At 33.7% G+C, this 19,341-nt stretch overlaps 2 long non-coding RNA genes across 2 annotated transcripts; both read right to left on the bottom strand.

The window, feature by feature from the left end:
• Positions 1–1,840: 1,840 nt before the first annotated feature.
• On the bottom strand, positions 1,841–3,623 carry LOC131937301 (uncharacterized). Its single transcript, XR_009386199.1, has 3 exons — positions 3,543–3,623; positions 2,073–2,286; positions 1,841–1,953 (listed from the first exon to the last, which is right to left on the bottom strand). It is a non-coding gene; the product is annotated as an uncharacterized LOC131937301 (long non-coding RNA).
• A 1,884-nt stretch (positions 3,624–5,507) lies between these two features.
• On the bottom strand, positions 5,508–6,389 carry LOC131937300 (uncharacterized). Its single transcript, XR_009386198.1, has 3 exons — positions 6,300–6,389; positions 6,024–6,188; positions 5,508–5,602 (listed from the first exon to the last, which is right to left on the bottom strand). It is a non-coding gene; the product is annotated as an uncharacterized LOC131937300 (long non-coding RNA).
• Between the last annotated feature and the right edge of the window lie 12,952 nt (positions 6,390–19,341).

The following is a 19,341-nucleotide window of genomic DNA, read 5'->3' as shown; positions in this document are numbered from 1 at the left end:
TTATTGATTAAGGGGCTGACAAGCGCTTAATGGCTTCGCTTAATTACCTGTAGTGATCGCTTCAGTGAACCCGCTATTAAGCAACCACGGGCCGTGCAGGGGAGGTTCACGGGCTATGTTTGTATACTTTAGCGTTGTGGTGGAGACTTTAACCTGTTTTTTGTACACGGTCGTTGTGTTGGAGAATATAAAAATTAAAATGAAACTAATTAAAATGAATTAAACCAAACAAATAATCAACAAGTAAACAAATAAACAAATATAAAATTTAAAAATAATAATTTAAAAAAATTTAAAAATTTAAAAATGTAAAAATTTAAAAAATTAAAATCAAATTACGTAACTCGTCAATAAAAATAATTAAACAAGTAAACAAATAAACAAACAAGATACAAACAAATAATCAAATTACGTGCTAATTAATAAAAATTTAAAATTTAAAAATGTAATAAATAAAAATCAAATTAATTAAACTTATTAAAAATAAACAAAACACAAACAAAGTAATTAAAAACAAAATAAAAATAATTAAAAAATTAAAATCAAACAAATACAAATTAAAATAAATAAAAAATTCAAACTAATTAAAAATTAATAATTAATTAAAAATAAACAAACAAAATACAAACAAATAATCATATTAAGTAACTCGTTATTAAAAAAGTAATTAAAAATCAAATTAATTAAATTCAAACTCATTAAAAAACTCATTAAAATTACGTAACTAGGTCAGTGATGACGTCACAATGTGACTGATTACGTCACAAGGTCAATGATTACGTCACAAGGTCACCAAAAGGTGACCTACTTCCCCACCACCTCCGCCAACGCCAGTTGGCGTAGTATTTTACTATATATCTTTGCGCCTGCAGCGCATCCACCTCCACCACCCTCCACATCCGCCAGCGCCAGGCGGGAGAGTATTTTGCTATATGTCTTTGCGCCTGGCTGCGCCTCCGAGTATTTTACTATATAACCTTTGCGCCTTCCCACATCCACCTGCGCCAAAAATAATAATCAAAAGTGACCTAATATACTACTTGTGAGACCTTGGGGGACGAAATTGACGTTTATTTCTTCGCAGCCAAATTGCACCCTACCAGGCCACCGGCGGATACGCTTGATTCGATTTAGTGAGTGTTTGTAACGCCCCATCTTATCCATTGTCTATCACACTGTTTAGAACGAACGTAGTCGCCATGGATATCATGGAAAAGACCAGAAAGCCAAGTCACATCCTGTCGGTGGCCGCCCGTGTGAAATTAAATCCCCCCCCCCTCCCCCCCCCTTCAGAAATCTTCTCGGGAGTATTTATCAACTCATTAAAGTTTTATGGCACTCTGATAAATGTTGTCGAACCGCATCCTATATTTTTTAATATATCATAAATAGAGAAGAATCGCACCCTCCCAGGTCGCTGCCTTTGCGAAATTAAAACTTATTTTTTGGAAAAACCTCACTGTGCTGTTCTTCTCCAATCTTTGACATACACACATACTTACATTGCTTTATATATATATATATATATATATATATATATATATATATATATATATATATATATATATATATATATATATATATATGAATGATACATGTCATATACTACTTATTCTAGCTCACAATATTATAACACAGATATAAAAAATATCAATAATCACAATTACAATTTGTTGAGAGTATCGGGAATATTGCTAAAGATAAAAATATTACCATTATAATCGATAAAATCTTTGTATAAAGGTGTAACATCTAACATCGTATTGCAGAATTATTTTAAACTTTAATTAATAATTCAATACATGACAGAAATAAAATGCAATTAACTGTATTGTTTAGAACCTCTCATGACATCAGCAAACGTTCTACCTTGAAGTCTTTGAGAAACTCCAGGCTGTCATAACAACTCAATCCGTGTTGCCTGGTTTCAATGAAGTTGTTGTTCACTGTTACCTGAATGTAAAAATCATCAACTGTTTTTAATTTCGTAAAGTAAAATTATTACACTAAACAAAGTTCCAATCTATAGACTGATAATTTAACATCAATTGTGTATACAATTTAGAAATTACCGTGGTTGAATTTGTGTATGTTAAAAATTCCAAACAAAACTGCTCATTAGGTTTGTCAAACTTTTCATACGTAGCTGATTTAACCCATTTTCCAGTTTTAAAATGATCGACAAGTACTGTTTTGGCCTTTGTTCCTGTCTTAAAAAAAGCTACTAGGTGTGTGGCTATATCTCCAGTGTTATTTACCAGTGGGCATCGAATGTTTATTCCAAACCTGTGAATATAAAGTTTATTTTAAGAGACATCAATAGTATTTAAATGAGATACTTAAAAATTACGTATATGAATTTAACCGATAGGCTAGACTATAAAAATGGTATAATAACCCAATATACATTTATAGGTATTTTTTTTCATTAAAGTAGCTTTGTCCAAGTTTTTACTTTTATTTTTTATACCATTTTTTTTTAAAATTTAACTTCCAAATTGAACCAACGTGATTCTTTTGAAAACAAAAATAATGGCTTAAACTCTTTCAAAAATGGCGATTTCAAACTTGTTTTTCTCTAACATAATTCGTTACATGCAACGTTGGAAATGTATTTATAAACGACACAGTGTTACAAACTTCAAGGTCTTTATTAGAAAATGTGCGAAAATTCGATAAGGATAGAAATGAACTAAAAGTCATTTACTTGTTAATACCCGTCAATACCTATATATATGTATATATATATATGTATATATATATATATATGTATATATATATATATATATATATATATATATATATATATATATATATATATATATATATATATATATATATATATATAATAACACTTGAAAACCACCCTTATAACTAACCCTAATAGTATGCTTTACATTACGATTGGAGATACGTAAATAATCACAATTTTGAAAAGCGACCATTAAGTGCACTAGATTATCTCTTTAGTGAATATTATAATTCTATACTTATCTTAACTTTAAATATAATATGATATGTAACTACAATGTTGGTCTTGCATGTTCCAATGATAGAGCTTCTTAATAGGGTCAATATATCGCATTTAACATATAGCATATAGATACATATCTATCGTTATATGCACTAAAATTGTGTTTGTTTTAAATCATTTGCGACAACTATATCGTTTTATGTTTTACATACATCAAATCTTACAGTAAACGTAGCAAATTTATATTGTTGAATGCGATTAGAACAAATATACAAAACGACCGTATTATTAAACATCCATTTTGCAAATTTCGTGTTATAAATAATTATTGTGTAGTCCATTAATGAGAATATATATATATATATATATATATATATATATATATATATATATATATATATATATATATATATATATATATATAGATATATATATATATATATATATATATATATATATAGATATATATAGATATATATAGATATATATAGATATATATAGATATATATAATCATATTAAATATTATTAATGATCGGTAGCGATTAACTATTTAAGAAAGTGTTGTACTGTGTGACATTTGCATTTCGGTATCCGTAGATCACAATTTTTTCACCACTCGGTTGTCTTTCAATCTTTACTGGACTTGTCTAAAATGAAGTATAATTAAAAATAAATTTTAATTGATTGTCTTATTTTGTATATATTTTGAAATTTCTTAACTAGAAAAGTTCAATATATTGAAAAAAGAAAACAATAAGTTCATTTAAATAGCGTAACCTTACTTTTTTTAAAAATCAAACAACACATTTTGAACTTAAGTTTCTAAAAAGCATGTAAAAATTAAAGCATGTGTTAATACTTACCGGGTCGTTAATCTGTGATAAAAATTATTAATTATGTATTTTCAATTTTATTTTGAGTAATAGACTATACTTAAAAAGTCAAATATATAGTGAAAATGTACTTTGAACACAGTAAACTGATTCTTAAAGGTTTGTTAAATTTGTGTGTTATATAAAACTTGCGACGTTCTATAAACATCATTGTAATATGTGTGAAAACCCAATTAAACGTATATTTTAATGTGATCATTTAAAAAAAACTCAATTTGTTCCATTTTATATGTATGATTATACGTTAACGTTTTTCCTATTAAATAACCGTGTAGAGAACGTACTGAGTAGAGAATCCAGTTAACTACAACCTGACCAGAGACATGAATGTATTTGATATTGGCGATGGGCATTTTGTTTGGATAAGTAACAAACACTTCTCCGTTCAACACAATCTGAAAAACATATCATTGATCCTCATTTTATGATGTTGAAACAAACTCTTTGATTGTGCACACTACGATTCGCGTACAAATCTAACTTTGGAATTGAATATGTTTTATATATATATATATATATATATATATATATATATATATATATATATATAGCTCAATTAATTAAACCTTGGATAAGTATGCTTTTAAAAATAAAATAAATAATACATCAAGGTTTATAAGTGTCGATCAATTGATAGTGTCACTGCAATAGATACACAAACTTAAAAAGTAGAGTAATCAACAGAAACATAAACAGTTTAAGTAATTAAAAATGGATTTAAAATATTATCTATATCCAGATGTGCAATCCCCCGTAGTGTTATTTTGGAATATTCTAGAAAGCTTAGTGGAGATCGCTCCCGGTTTATTTATTATTTAAATGGTTATCGTATTGAAACATCCTTAATTACTTTATTTGCAGAAGAGAACACATATATTGTCTAACAAATCTTAAAAAAAATATTTCTATATTTTAAAACATCTATCTTTAATAAACTCGATTTTTCCATTTAAACCCCTTGTTTCATCAAATATTAAATAAGCTTTGTACCTTAAATATTGAGTCGGTAATTATGATGTCTAACTTAAACTCCGTTCCAGATTTGATCGGTAGACTTCCATAATTTTCCTCACTATTTAATGCGCTAGCATTATTGGAAGACCTAATCAATTTATTTTCTTTGAATTCAAATCGCAGCCCTAGGGGCACTTCGCTACCACATGAATCTGTTCGGCAGAGGCGAGCGCTGAAGCTGTAAGAAAATACGTAATAATGTACAAATTCAAATTAGAAGCCAATTAAAACAAACACTGCTTCAAAGCTTAAAGCTCCCATGTATATTTTCAAATATGATTTACTTTGTTAATTAGTAATCTAAAACGTAAGCTGAAATCTAGATACGCTTCGCATATTTCATTACAGTTATACTTTAACTAGATACTTATGTCAAGACAATTTTCATATATTCTGTAATCAAGTACGTGTTTCAAAATTAAAATTAAAAAAAATTTAAAATAAAAACGAAAAATAACGCAATTTGAATTCAATATCAATAAGTAGGCTTATAAATGTTAAATGCGAGAAAATACATAAAAATATAAAGAACCCCCAGAAAAACTGTTACAAAACCATTCTTTTAGGCTTCTTGTAAAAAACATGAAGACCTCACACAAACTTAAATGTTAAGTATGATGAAACTAACTCTGTAGCACTTCCTGACGTATTTCCTTCGATAGATATCACTTTTCCTGAATACATCGGAAAACGAATTTCTCTAACATATGGCAGCTTGTACTGTAATACAAATATGTACATTTCTTTACATTTCTTAGACACAAATGTTTTCAGCGTAATTATGTGATTTGTAAAATATGCATTTAAAAAATAATCAGTCTCAAGCAGTATGTGTAAGTGGTCGACCTTTTGACTACTTAAATCAAAGTGCGATAGTAGTATGCTCTCTTATTTGTGTCGATTTCCGCTATTTTGTAATTTCTTTTAATTATATAGTGCATAGAATATATATATATATATATATATATATATATATATATATATATATACAGAGAGAGAGAGAGAGACAGAGAGAGAGAGAAAGAGAGAGAGAGAGAGAGAGAGAGAGTATTTTGTTTAATTACTATGTCGAACAAAATTTAAAATAGGTAAAATAACTTAAAAATTCAAATTTAAAATAATACAAAAAACCACTACTTACTGCTTCAGAAGATCTGCTTTGAAAATTTGTAATGGTCTTGTCATCCACGCCGTCTAAAAATAGTGTTTCATTTGCTCCATCTACACCCGTCCAGCAATGTAAATTTGTCAAATATAAAACAACCAAAATTTGGAGTTTCATAATGTTTACTTCCTCAAGAATGTCCTAAAAAACAAAAAATAACAAATAAAATAAACAGCATAATTACGTTATTTAAAAAGTATAGCCTAAATTTCTACAATTATATTTCATACATCAACTTTACATTTAACTTACTTTTAAGATGATATATAGTTAAATGACTATTCCAAGTGTATGCTTTTCTTCTGTAAAGATGTTGACTGTTGAAGAAAATGGCTGCTTGACTAATGTGTAAATGGGTCGTCTTTCTAAGATTAAATAGCCTCGGTTATATCTACGTGGCAAGTTACGTGGCATCTAGTGATGATATAATGCTTTGGTTTTACAGATGGTGTCCATTAAACGATCTTAAATCAGTGGCGGATTATATCTTTGTTGGGTTCTCTAACATTACTTATGTGTGGTTCATAGCATTGTTATTGTGGATTCATAATATTTACTTAACAGTTCACTTCTTGATGAACGTATAACTTTATTATGTATACGTATTTACACATCTTTGGGGTTTGAAACATTCAACAATGATCTATATTAGAATAATAATAATCCAAGAACAATCCAAAAACAGAGTGACAGAGTGACGGCTTACATTCTTCTATACAGGCCTACACACTGCCCACCTTATACTACCTTTTTTTACCCTTAATTCTCTCCCCTCAAGTCAGTGAGCGATAGAACAAAAAGCATGGGAAAACATAGTCCCGGGACCCAAACTCGCGACGTTTCAGTTAGTCTTTAACTACTTTCCGACCACGCTGTTATGTTACGATACAACTAGTGTCTTAACATCCAATCGTATTTAGAGCAATGTTGGCTGAAAAAAAAGATGAAAAGACCTAATATTAATCGCATTCCTTTTATTACCAATATCATTTCTAAGACGAAAATGTTGTCAATCAAAACACCAACTACCAGACACGAATATTCCTCATCCTCACGCCTGCCAACTATCGCCCACCGTCCGTATCCCTGCGCTTCGTTTCCCAACCCTGAACTACTTCTGTCTCGCCTTTGCCCAATCCAGCCTGCTAAAGAATCGAGCTATTACCCGTATCGTGTTACATGGAATCCCTCATTTTTTATAACATCTTTTACCTTAATACAGATATCAAATAACATGTTGTTGCAGATTAGTTCAGGATTGTTAATTTGTGATTAAAATAGACGTCATGGGGACTAAAATAGTGACAGAGGATTCAGCTTGAACGGGACCCCGAACTGACATTTGTTTGGAATATATATATATATATATATATATATATATATATATATATATATATATATATATATATATATATATATATATATATATATATATATATATATGAAATTGAAGCTTGTGATTCATACAATGAAACATTTGTTTTTGTAATGAAAACCAACAATTAAGCAGTAAATTTAGAGCCCCCAAAACATCAGGGGTCGCCGGCTGCATCCCTCTCAGCACCCCACCCCCTCCTTAATCATTTACTGATAGACATTGAAGTAAATATATCCTGCTAACTGAATCCAATCAGTTTGAATAATTCCCTCCTCACAATGTAATTAAAGATGTTACCTATTGTAAACGTCCCTGTTACTATGTAAGTGTTATAACTGGGTTGTATATGTATACCACAGTTATGCAGTGAAAGGGTAGAAAAACTTGATTCAATACCCTATTTCCATATCACTACCATTTGGTTATGTTTAGCTATGCTATAGTATATCTTGAGACACGACGACATCACGCTTACTAATGATTTGACAGAATGACATTGGTTACTAATTCCATTTATTGCACAATAAGAAATGGACATCGGACAGCTTGAACAAACGATACTAAGACTGGACAACCTAACCCTAACATACCACGAACAAGACTAACTTCAAGATTCTTCCCTGACAACAACGAACTCACACTAAAACGTCACTTTCTTGCGTACCGCGTCACACACTCACTCGTTCAATATACGGCCGCACCATCAATCATGCGCACCCATTGCCCTAGTCAAACATGCATCATAACATTACCCCCCTCCCCTTCAAGCTAATCACTTTAGCTTTTTTTTTATTACTTCAATAATACAACATTCTGTTTTACCTAACAATAGCAACTATGGTAGCTTTCACACATAGACCTTAAAAGCTAAACAATTTTAACTAATTCTTGAAGTTCCAGTTCAGTTCATGTCACCGCGCGCACAAACATATTTTGACGATTCTGCAAAGCATACGTCTCAGATCACCAGTTGAGTATACAATCACACTTCACGTAAAGGCCAGGATTCCATACAATGTCGATCATATTATAGACCTAAAACATCCCATCAGTTCCACTGAAAAGAAATTATTTCTAGGGGAAAACAACATGTCACTACTAATCGGTTATCATTATCTAACATAGTCTCTCTAATCTAATGTATTAAACTTAATCTAATGTAGTACCTCTTCTGTTAATTACGCTACATTATTTATACAATAAATCACATCTCACGTGTTAATCTAGTGCTAAGTAATTAAGGAACCACATCAAATTTCATAAATCACTTTATCACCTGCATATATTCATCTCCTGTTACAATGACATGTACCAATAATAATTCTTAACATTTTCAGTAACCAAATACGATATCACATAGAGGAATATTTTCCCTAGAACCCTTAAATCCATTACCAGGTAATCGGTACATCCTCGAGCTACCCACAAAAAAAATCTGACTGCATCCTCAGTCTTGAAATCAACTAACTACCGATGAAGCAACCGACCAACGAACTATCCCCCTGCTGGCCGGGTGACGACACCAAATTATCATTAAACAACATTATCCTAATCTACTGGGTTCCTTACGCTAAGAAAACAAACCTCATAGGATAACATATCATCAGATATAATAAATTGAAAATCATATTATTATAATAAATCAAATCCAGATCATAGTGACATCATCTTGTCAACAAAATAACACCGCCCTCAAACCGGCGTGTCTACATTAACTATAACAATATCAATTATCACTAATACTTATGTCTTACTTATTATACTACAACCCTCATCAGCATAACACAGCAATGGGCTCATAATACCTACAGCCCCTGCTTAACCACTACAATTTTTTTTCACTAAGACGTAATAGAAAAAAAAATGTACATGCCTACTACTTAAAAAATATATGAAGAGGTACTACTTATCTAATTTGCAGAACTTGGGCATCATCGTCGGCTTCATCACACAACACACACTTCCCACACAGATCCCCTTGTCCTTCACAACACAGGTTCTCTCAGCACGGTCTTCACGTCAAGGTCCTCACAGCACGGTCATCACATGTTCTCCCCACACGGTTCTTCATGGCATGGGTCCTCCCAACACGGTTTCTCACAGCACGGGTCATAACGGCATAGGTCATCAGAGCACGTGTCTTCTTAGAACTGGTCTTCATACATATGTCTTCAAACACGGGTCTTCTTAGCACGGGTCTTCACACACGAGTCTGCAACATGGGTTTTCACGCTGTGATCTTTACACACGGTTTTCACAATAACAGTCAATACATCACTGAGACATAGTCCGTCCGAAAATTATGTCGATGGAACTTGACTGATTAGACACTGATAGCGTTTTCTGACTAGATTCTAGATGTTATTTCCGCCAACTAGCTTCTAAGTGCTTTTAAGTTACTTGGCCTTGCAATACTACTTCATGCTGTTATACTGCTTGAGTTGTCTTCATTCTGTTATAGCTGTTTCACGTTAATACTGCTCCACCATGTTATAACTGGGTTGTATATTGTTACGAACCCAAGTGATCTTTACCTGGGTTTGGTCCCATCGAGGAGGGCCAGGTAATTAAAATGAAATGCTTAGGCATGTTAATGCACTGGCCAGCATAGGCCGTGAGAACCTTTGGGCCGTGACGGCCACACCGGATTGGTTACCACGCTGTGGGCGGTGCATACCTGGTGTCTTGGGGTCCGAGCTATTAACGTGGCCAAGAACTCGTGATTTACGGCTGGGAAAACCTTCCAGATCGCACAGGGCCGAGATGGACGGTCATGTCCTGACCTGACCTGACCTGACCTGGGGGTCAGGCTCGATTAACAAGGTTCCCACACTAGCGAGGGACGACTTGAGTACTTTAGGAGGGTAGACCGGAGACTAGGGGGACACTCACACGGACACTCACAGACACTCGGGACACACACACGGAGACGGACGGACGTCTCGGATAGCTAGGTTTAGGGGAGACAGACATGGGGTCGTCTCTGTGAGCTAGTGGAAAGCCACGACATGTTTTAGACTTAGGCTAGGCTAGACGGTTAGGGACAAGTAGGGTAGTCGTACTAAGTACTTTAGTTGTAGATAGTTGTGTATTCTTCCTATTGTGTTCCATGTGGTGGCGGGTTAATGTTAGATGTTGTATTTTGTGGCGAATAAATAGAGATTACTGAAGTTGGCTTTTATTTATTTTTATTTTTTCTTCTTCTTGTTTACGATCCCCTGACTAGTTCGAAAGGATTAGAGAAGGGGGTACGTAACAATATGTATACCACAGTTATGCAGTGAGAGGGTAGAACTACTTGATTCAATACCCTATTTCCATATCACTACCATTTGGTTATGTTTAGCTATGCTATAGTATATCTTGAGACACGACGACATCAACGCTTACTAATGATTTGACAGAATGACATTGGTTACTAATTCCATTTATTGCACAATAAGAAATGGACATCGGACAGCTTGAACAAACGATACTAAGACTGGACAACCTAACCCTAACATACCACGAACAAGACTAACTTCAAGCTTCTTCCCTGACAACAACGAACTCACACTAAAACGTCACTTTCTTGCGTACCGCGTCACACACTCACTCGTTCAATATACGGCCGCACCATCAATCATGCGCACCCATTTCCCTCGTCAAACATGCATCATAACAGTAAGCCTAAACGAATATACTATATTTTAGAGGGATAAGATTAAATTATTGTTTTTTTTTCTGAAATTAACTCATACTTTCTCACATGAGTTTAGTATTAGTTACATCAAGTTTCGTTCGGCCACATCGATTCGACCATTATCTTTACCAAGCCAAATCTGTATTAACTGATTTCCTTTTATTGTTTTTCGTTTTAAGCGCTGTATGACTTTGTTACCATATAGGGTTGTTATGTGTCGTTTTGTGAGCGTAATGGTATGTATAAGGGGTAGATGAGACGCAATACTGCTTGTGTTCTTTCCTGTGTATTAATTGGATAAGACTGTTCTTATAAAAAATTGTGTGTTCTTGTTTATTTATACGTCTTATATGTAATTCTCTACGTGGGGACCATTCGAGACACCACCAAGACGTAAGCTCAACAGACCATATCGCTACCACCCGCACCCCCACCTGTCTGGTTAGCTGTTTACAATCTTAGTGACGGCTATTATGGGCAGGTAATTTAGTTATTGAACGATTTGAAATTAAGGGGAGGTAATAACATTCTACTTGCTCTTTTCATTGTCGTCTGTAAACTGTCGTCGCGGACGACTGCTGTCACTGAAGCGGGGGGAGGGGGATTGAGGAGTTGAAAGTGAGAGTGAGGATAATCGTCCTTCCCAAGCTATAGATAGTGTTTTAAAGCATAATCTTTTCAGTCACAGCATTGGAAGTTTCGAATTCACAAATTGTGAATTTCTGAAAGATAGGAATTAAACTTAATAGCGGCGTATGCTACGTCGCGGGTCAGCTCGTATAGTATAAATATCGAAAAAAAAAACAAGCGACGGAATTCTATAGTAGAAAACTATGTTTACATCTGTAAAACTGTGCAATAACACGAGTTTCTGAAAAGAATACGACTCATGTATTAATTAAGAGAGTGTTATTCTCATATGACACGTTGTTCATCGCGCACGACTTAATTAATATAGAATGTTATTTTCGCTATTTAGAATTCGCTGACGTGTTCGACTCTAACAAATTAAAAATATTTCTATAATGATAATAATCTCTTTAATCAAAGAATATAATCGATGTGACGGTAATGTTATTCTACCGCCATCCAGTGCTCCGCCTCTTCCTCCCCTCTCTTTCTCCCGCCCTCCTCCCCCCCCCCCCCCCCGTTAGACTGTTCAGTCGCTAGATCTACATTGTGACTCATCCCATGCCGAAAAGGCTTATGGGACAGGCCCGTCGCTGGTGCGATAATAGGGCCGGTAACCGATTAACTCGGTCTTTCTACCCCGACCACTGCCCTTGCTCAGCACACCTGCACGCTAACCCTCACCCTGGGTATAAGCGTCCAAGAAATCAGCAGTTATCGCTTCTTAACAGAAGGTATTTGATTATTTTAAATATACTAGAAATCTATAATATCGACCTTAAGTGTCATATGTTTTATTGTCTGCATTTGATGTAATTTTACTATTATCTATATTGTTGTAATTTTCCCTCAACTTGAGTTGTATTGAATGAGTACCTCTCATTACTATATCCCACAACATTGTTCTATCCTACACATGTAACTCTAGTTATGTGTTTATGTTAGCAATATTTAGTAGGCCATGCCATCTATTTACAGCGTCCTAGGTCGGGAACCAATCATTCAACTCACAACTGCTATTTCACAGACAAGGCGAGCGCATGTGTATGCGTTGGAAGTCTCAAGCTTTTAAGTTATGTAAACTCTATATGTGTAATGAAAGTTTATACTTAAGACATCACATACGCAAAACAAAATTTGTAATAAATTTATTAATAACCTTCTAGATTATTAGCGTTATTATTTTAATATCAGTAACTGTTGTACTATATTCCCGGTAGAGAAGCGGCACAGACCCTCCTACCGGTTGAATTTACAGGTTTTACTACTATCACGGTACAAATATACAATTTTACCGTTAACAATCGAGACTAACGGGATTAATCAAAGCGGGATAATAAACTAACACCCTGTTTAGTAAGACTTAGCTCGTATGTTAGACATATATGCTTTAGAGATTAGCATGGCTCATATTGATTACGTCAATAAAGCTGCAGTTGAGCTGATGTTGGGGCGGGATAAGAGTAAGTTGGATCAAGTAGGAGTTAGGTACGGATTAAATGGTTCGGTTAGCTAGACTGGAGGAGGTTCAAAAATATGTGATGTTACGTTGTGATGTTGTCGCCAGCAGCGTTTCTTCCAGGCATCTCTTCGGGAGAGGGGCAATAGCCCCCTTCCCGGAAGAAAGTCTACCGCCCCCCACCCCGGGAATTTTTGTCCGTCCCCCACCCCGGGAATTTTTTTCCGCCCCCCTCCCTCCACCCAAAAATTTAAAGTGCCCTCCCCCAAACCTATGGAGAAAAAAGTCTGGAAGAAACACTGGTCACCAGCTAATCAGCCTCGTATATCTGGACTCAAAATTTCGGGTCGATAACCATAAGATTTCATACCCGACTTTGCCGACCATTTAATCGTCAATGTTTTCAAACAATACAGAAATTATTTACTTCTACCTAAAGCATGCACTCGATTAACACAGTTTTAAAATATCTGGTCAATCATATAAAAAACATACCAAAACCAAAAGTCTAATTCAATTGAATATTTTTTCACGTTTTAATTATTAGTTTACATAATTTTAAAATGACGACACCGTTTTATGAAGATCATTATAATAAATCTTAATCGTTTTATTTTATAAACAAGGTAGACAAAATAAATCAACACAAATATTTTGTCAGCACAAATATTTTCAGGGAAAATTCAAAGAATGGTCTTGCAAATAAAAAAAAAATTGCCTATTTTATTGAAATTGTTTTTATTTAAATTAAATGTAAATTACTCTTTTGTTGTGGGCGTGGGCGTGTTGCGTGTGTGTGTGCGAGAGAAAGAGGATGTGTGTATGTGTGTATACAAAATATAACTTTCCCCATTTCCAACAAATGTTTGTAAATTAACTAAAGTTATTTTCCAAGAAAAATCAAACATATAATGCCTCGTATGTTCATTAAGTTTTTAAAAAAAAAATAAATGCTTTTTTTAGCATTATTAATTTAAAAGACCATAATTTAAACAGCAAATGTATCCTAATATATAAAAGACCATGTGCGCACTTCTCTCTCTCTCTGTCCACAAAATATTTTCGCAGGAAATCACATCAGAATCTTCAGCGATATATGGAGAACTTGATACGGACTTTTAATGAAAATAATATGATAGATGTTTTAAATGTATAAACAAAATTTTATTTAAAGAAGAAAAAAATAAAAATAAAGGCATATTCGAATGTAGAAAAAAGTTTTTATTATGCAAATGAAAAAGTGTTTATAATTATGAAAAAGAACGCATGAAACAAAGACGTCACATGCCAATTGTTTACACTAAGGAAAGTGCACAAAACTCATGGCGTCATCATCCGATTTTAGAATATAAAGAAATGAACTATTTCATTAAAATTTGATTTAGACCTACGTACGCTATGAAATGTATACAAACCAATTTTCTCGAACTAAACTTATAAAATTTAATTTATCTATTTGTATTCTAGATCTAGAGATTCTAGATCTAGACTAGATCTACGGAAAAACTAGAATGCGAGTGCATTTAATATGGTATGGTTACCGATGAAAAAATGAACTATTTCACTTAAATCTATAGATCTATACTTAAAAACTAATAAAAATAAATTACTTTATAAACAAGAAGAATACCATTGAATAGCCAAGTTTTTAACGGACTCATTTAAGTCACTTAATCAGTGTGTGCCTGTGTTATGTTAAATGTGTTGGAATTTTAGCTAATTAGTTATTTCTTTGCTTTGTCACTAATATCGTCCAGCGTATAATAAAGCACATTGCGTTTTGACCAATAACTATTTTATAATTTATTTTTCTCAAACAAGTACAACATTTTAAAATATATAGGCCTATAATTCACGTGAAACGGTACCGATGGCTAGTCATATATAAATGGAAAAATACCAATACCATACATTATACAAGAGCTGAACTGCTAACCCGTAAGTCTCGAGTTCAAATCCGGGTTCAAGTCAATAGACCGTCCCTAAGTCCACCGAACTCAGATGAGTACTAACTCACGTTAAGGAAAGTAAAAGCGGCCGGGCATAGTGCTGACCACACTATCTCTTCATATTATTATGCCGAGGTCCCAGAAACAAGTAACTTCTACTTCACTTGCTCCATGGACCGTCAGGTTTGAAATGGAAACTTTATACATTATACAAAATATAATGTGTCTGTAAAAATGAAAATATTATAAGTTACAAGAAAAAAAAATGCACGTCATTTGCATTTGAAAAATCATTTCCTCTCACGACATCAATACCAGTCCATTCCGTGTTCCAACGTCTTTACGAAGGTTTGGTTTATGGAAATCTGTGTTTAAAATAGTATTTCGTCACCATTTTTTGTGTGTGCGTGTCTCAACAACTTAATTAATATTTGATTGTACATTGTGGGGGGAAATTAATGGATGGATCTTCCGCCAGTTGTGAGGGTGGGTTTTTGAAGATGATGAAAATCCAACACACAATTTCAAGTCAACGTATTACGTTCTTTATAAAAAGAATTACATAATTAACTTCATATCTAACTAATCTACGCTGTACTACTACCACTTATATCTATCTGTTCCCTAGCTCTACATGACCGACCGTCTCTACCTAACTACATTTCTCTATCTAACTCTGACTCTTTTTGCTAGCTAATTATCAACTCTCTACATAGCTCTACAAATCTCGACCGTCCCTAACCGATTCCTAACACCAACTCTGGCCTAACTGGAGACCCACGCTTCAGTGGTCAGCTGACCGTACCACGTGACCGGTCAGCTCCTGCATTTTTATTGGTCTCTCTAGATACAGTGTGTTTCTGCTAACATCTATCAACTTGACCTATCCGACGTAACCTTGTGTCATCATATACATACACACACACACATATATATGTATATATATATATATATATATATATATATATATATATATATATATATATATATATATATATATACATATATATATATATATATATATATATATATATATATATATATATATATATATATATATATATATATATATATACATATATACATATATATATATATATATGTATATATATGTATATATATATATATATATATATATATATATATATATATATATATATATATATATATATATATATATATATATATATATATATATATATATAAACTTTTAAATTCTTCTCAGGAAAAAACTCAAGTAAATGACGTTATTTACAATTTTTAAGAAAGATTATTGTATATTATAAGTGTAATAATAAAATTGTCTTAAATCAAACGAAAGTGTCAACATTGTATTAAAAATATGTAGTATGTATAAAGTTTGTTAAAAAATTACCGCTGTTGAGCCCGAACTTTAAAAAAAAATGAATGACAAAAACTGCTTGAAGTCAAACTTGACATGCACACGCTCGCAAACCCACTTTCCATTCTGTAAATTGTGTATAACAACTTACATTACCGCCGTAGTTAATATATATATATATATATATATATATATATATATATATATATATATATATATATATATATATATATATATATATATATATATATATGCATTGAGAGAAAGATAGAACGAGTGAGTGAGAGAGAGAGAGAGAGAGAGAGAGCAGCCGATCAAACACTATTTTCTATGAAAGACTCAATGAAATTATCAATGACAGAGTCAATGATAACTACCGCTCTCCTGTATTTTTCTCTTAAGAAACTCAATGATCAAGCGTTAGTAGTTATAAAGAGAGAGAGAGTTTATCAAAACGGAAATAATTCAACTCGTTTAATTAATAAAGCGTTAAACGTAATTATTAATCCTTAATTTCTCAGCGATTGATACAATTGTTTAGGGACAGTTAAACTATTTTTTTAAAAATATAGATCCTCGATTTTCATTTATAATTTATTAATTAAAATAAGATTTAAAAAAAAAAATTAAAACAGGTCTTTGTACTATATTATTAAAAAAACAACTAATGAATATAATAAATAATTTTGACTATTTCTCATTCTAAACCTATCGAATATCTTTTTTTTTAAATGCAAGGTAATCTTTTATAGAACCTACATGATTAACTTTTCTTCTAATAATTAAAAAAACTCAAAATAAAAGCTATTATTCCTACAAATATTAGAGTAGTCTCCCTTGACAGTTTCTATTCGAATGTATTTTGTGTTAATTTTCGTTATGAAATACAGTTGACTTTTTAAATAAATTATATAAGAAAACAATCTATCTCTGTGTATATTTATTTAAAAAAAATATTATAACAATAATTAGAATAGGTGTTACTGGTTAAATAGCAATTATTCTCATTCTAAATATTTGGCTATCGAGTTTCATGGTTTTTTAAATTTAAGATTATGAACACATTGGCTTGACGAAAATGATTATATACACTTAAATACATACTAAAATTTACTTTTGTTAATAAACCTACACTATTTTATGCACACATACAAAAAAGAATATTTTAGCGGCAGTTACAACGTCAAAAAAAAGGAAACTCCTTTATACTGAATAGTTCTACGTAACAACAAAAATGTAAAAATACATAGTCCTAGAGCACACTAACACATACATATATACATACGAAGATATGTGTGTGTGTAAGTAGGATGTGAGGTGTGTAGACAGGCGGGGTGGAAGGAAAGCAGTTTGGCAGGAATAACGGTAGGTAGGAAAGTAGGTAGGCCGGCAGCAGCGCAGGCAGGTTAGTAGATAGGTAGGTACGTAGGCAGGGAGTTAGGTATGTAGGTAGGTGGGCCTAGGTAGGAAGGCGCCTCACTCGGTATAGTGAGCGATTATAGTAGCCCATCATATTCATAGCGTTTCGCAATTATTAAAACGAACAAAGGTACCGTAGTACTCACGGGAAAACCCGGGGAGCTAAATGGAACCCTGCCAGGGCGCCACCAAATCGAATTTTTTTTCGTAGAAACCACCACAGGGGTATTAGCATTAACTTCTCAAATTTGAATGACAAACGAATGAAATCTTTGATAATGCTTAAACAAACAAACCCACATATTCGTTTTTGGGGCGCGGGTTTGTCCACACTGCCGCCTAGACGCACCAAGGCTCACTGCATTGAGTGTACGTTAATCAACCTCTGTAATAGTGAGGTAGAAAACACATTGGCGACCGCCCGTGTGTTAGAGACGCGTCCCTTGGCGCTCCAGGGAGCCACTGGTTATATTTCCGCAGGGGCGCCCCTAATTCGGTTTAATTATAAAATGTCGTGTGCCACCGTGTCCCTATTGTAGGGTGCTCTTTAAGGAGGCACTCTCTGTAGAGCCCGGGGCGCTCGCTGTCGCCAACTGCCAGGGCGCCGGCGGGCGCTCATTATTCTACTTAGTGAACATTTATAGTAGCCCATCTAAACCGTAGTGTCGCCCGAGTTGGGTCTTGGCTGCTCTGGGCCACTCAACCGCCGGGGAGCTGGCGGATGAACCTGGTGTAGTTTTATCACTGAATCTCAGAGGCGTAGCACCATTCCTGGCGCCTGGGGACAAATTTTCAATTTGGCGCCCCCCCCCCACTCCCGCCGGAGACAAACTTTCAATTTGGTGCCCCATTCCCGTATTTTTTAAATATTTATTATGCAAAACTATAGCTAAAATTAGCTTTTAAATTTTTCCAACCATTTTGGCGCCCCTAGGGTTGGCGCCCGGGGACATATGTACCCCCCGCCCCCCTCGCTGCGCCTCTGCTGAATCTAGTATTACCTATGACCGCAATTGATGAGATAGCCCCTCTGGATTCCCCTCTGGATTCTGAGCTCATAATCGTATAATTAGAAAAAATCGAACCCTCCCAGGGTGCCACACTTAAGAATTTTTTTCTTTCTCGAAACCCTTTTCACCAACTACCCAAAATTTTATGACTCTCGTACGAACAGTGTCAAATTGCATCTGGCTTTTATTTTTATGGAGAAAAATTGCATTGCTTCCTGTCAGAGACCCCAGATCGAATGGGGCGCCAAAAGGGGTAGACAATTTTTTAAAAAATCCTCATTCTTCAGTAAAATTTAAGAAAACAGATTTATACATGGCTGATATCCTCAATTATTTTATATAGGGGAGTGTATGTAGGGATGGGCGCCTTTTTGCCAGCGTTTGAATAGGGTTGGCACATAATTGATAGTTCGCCCCGGCTGCCG

This window comes from Physella acuta, unplaced genomic scaffold (assembly GCF_028476545.2).
Source record: "Physella acuta isolate Inbredline_101_S28 unplaced genomic scaffold, ASM2847654v3 ptg000206l, whole genome shotgun sequence".
NCBI lineage: Eukaryota > Metazoa > Mollusca > Gastropoda > Physidae > Physella > Physella acuta.
Note: the sequence above shows the minus strand (reverse complement) of the source record. Positions and strands in the feature narration are given on the sequence as shown.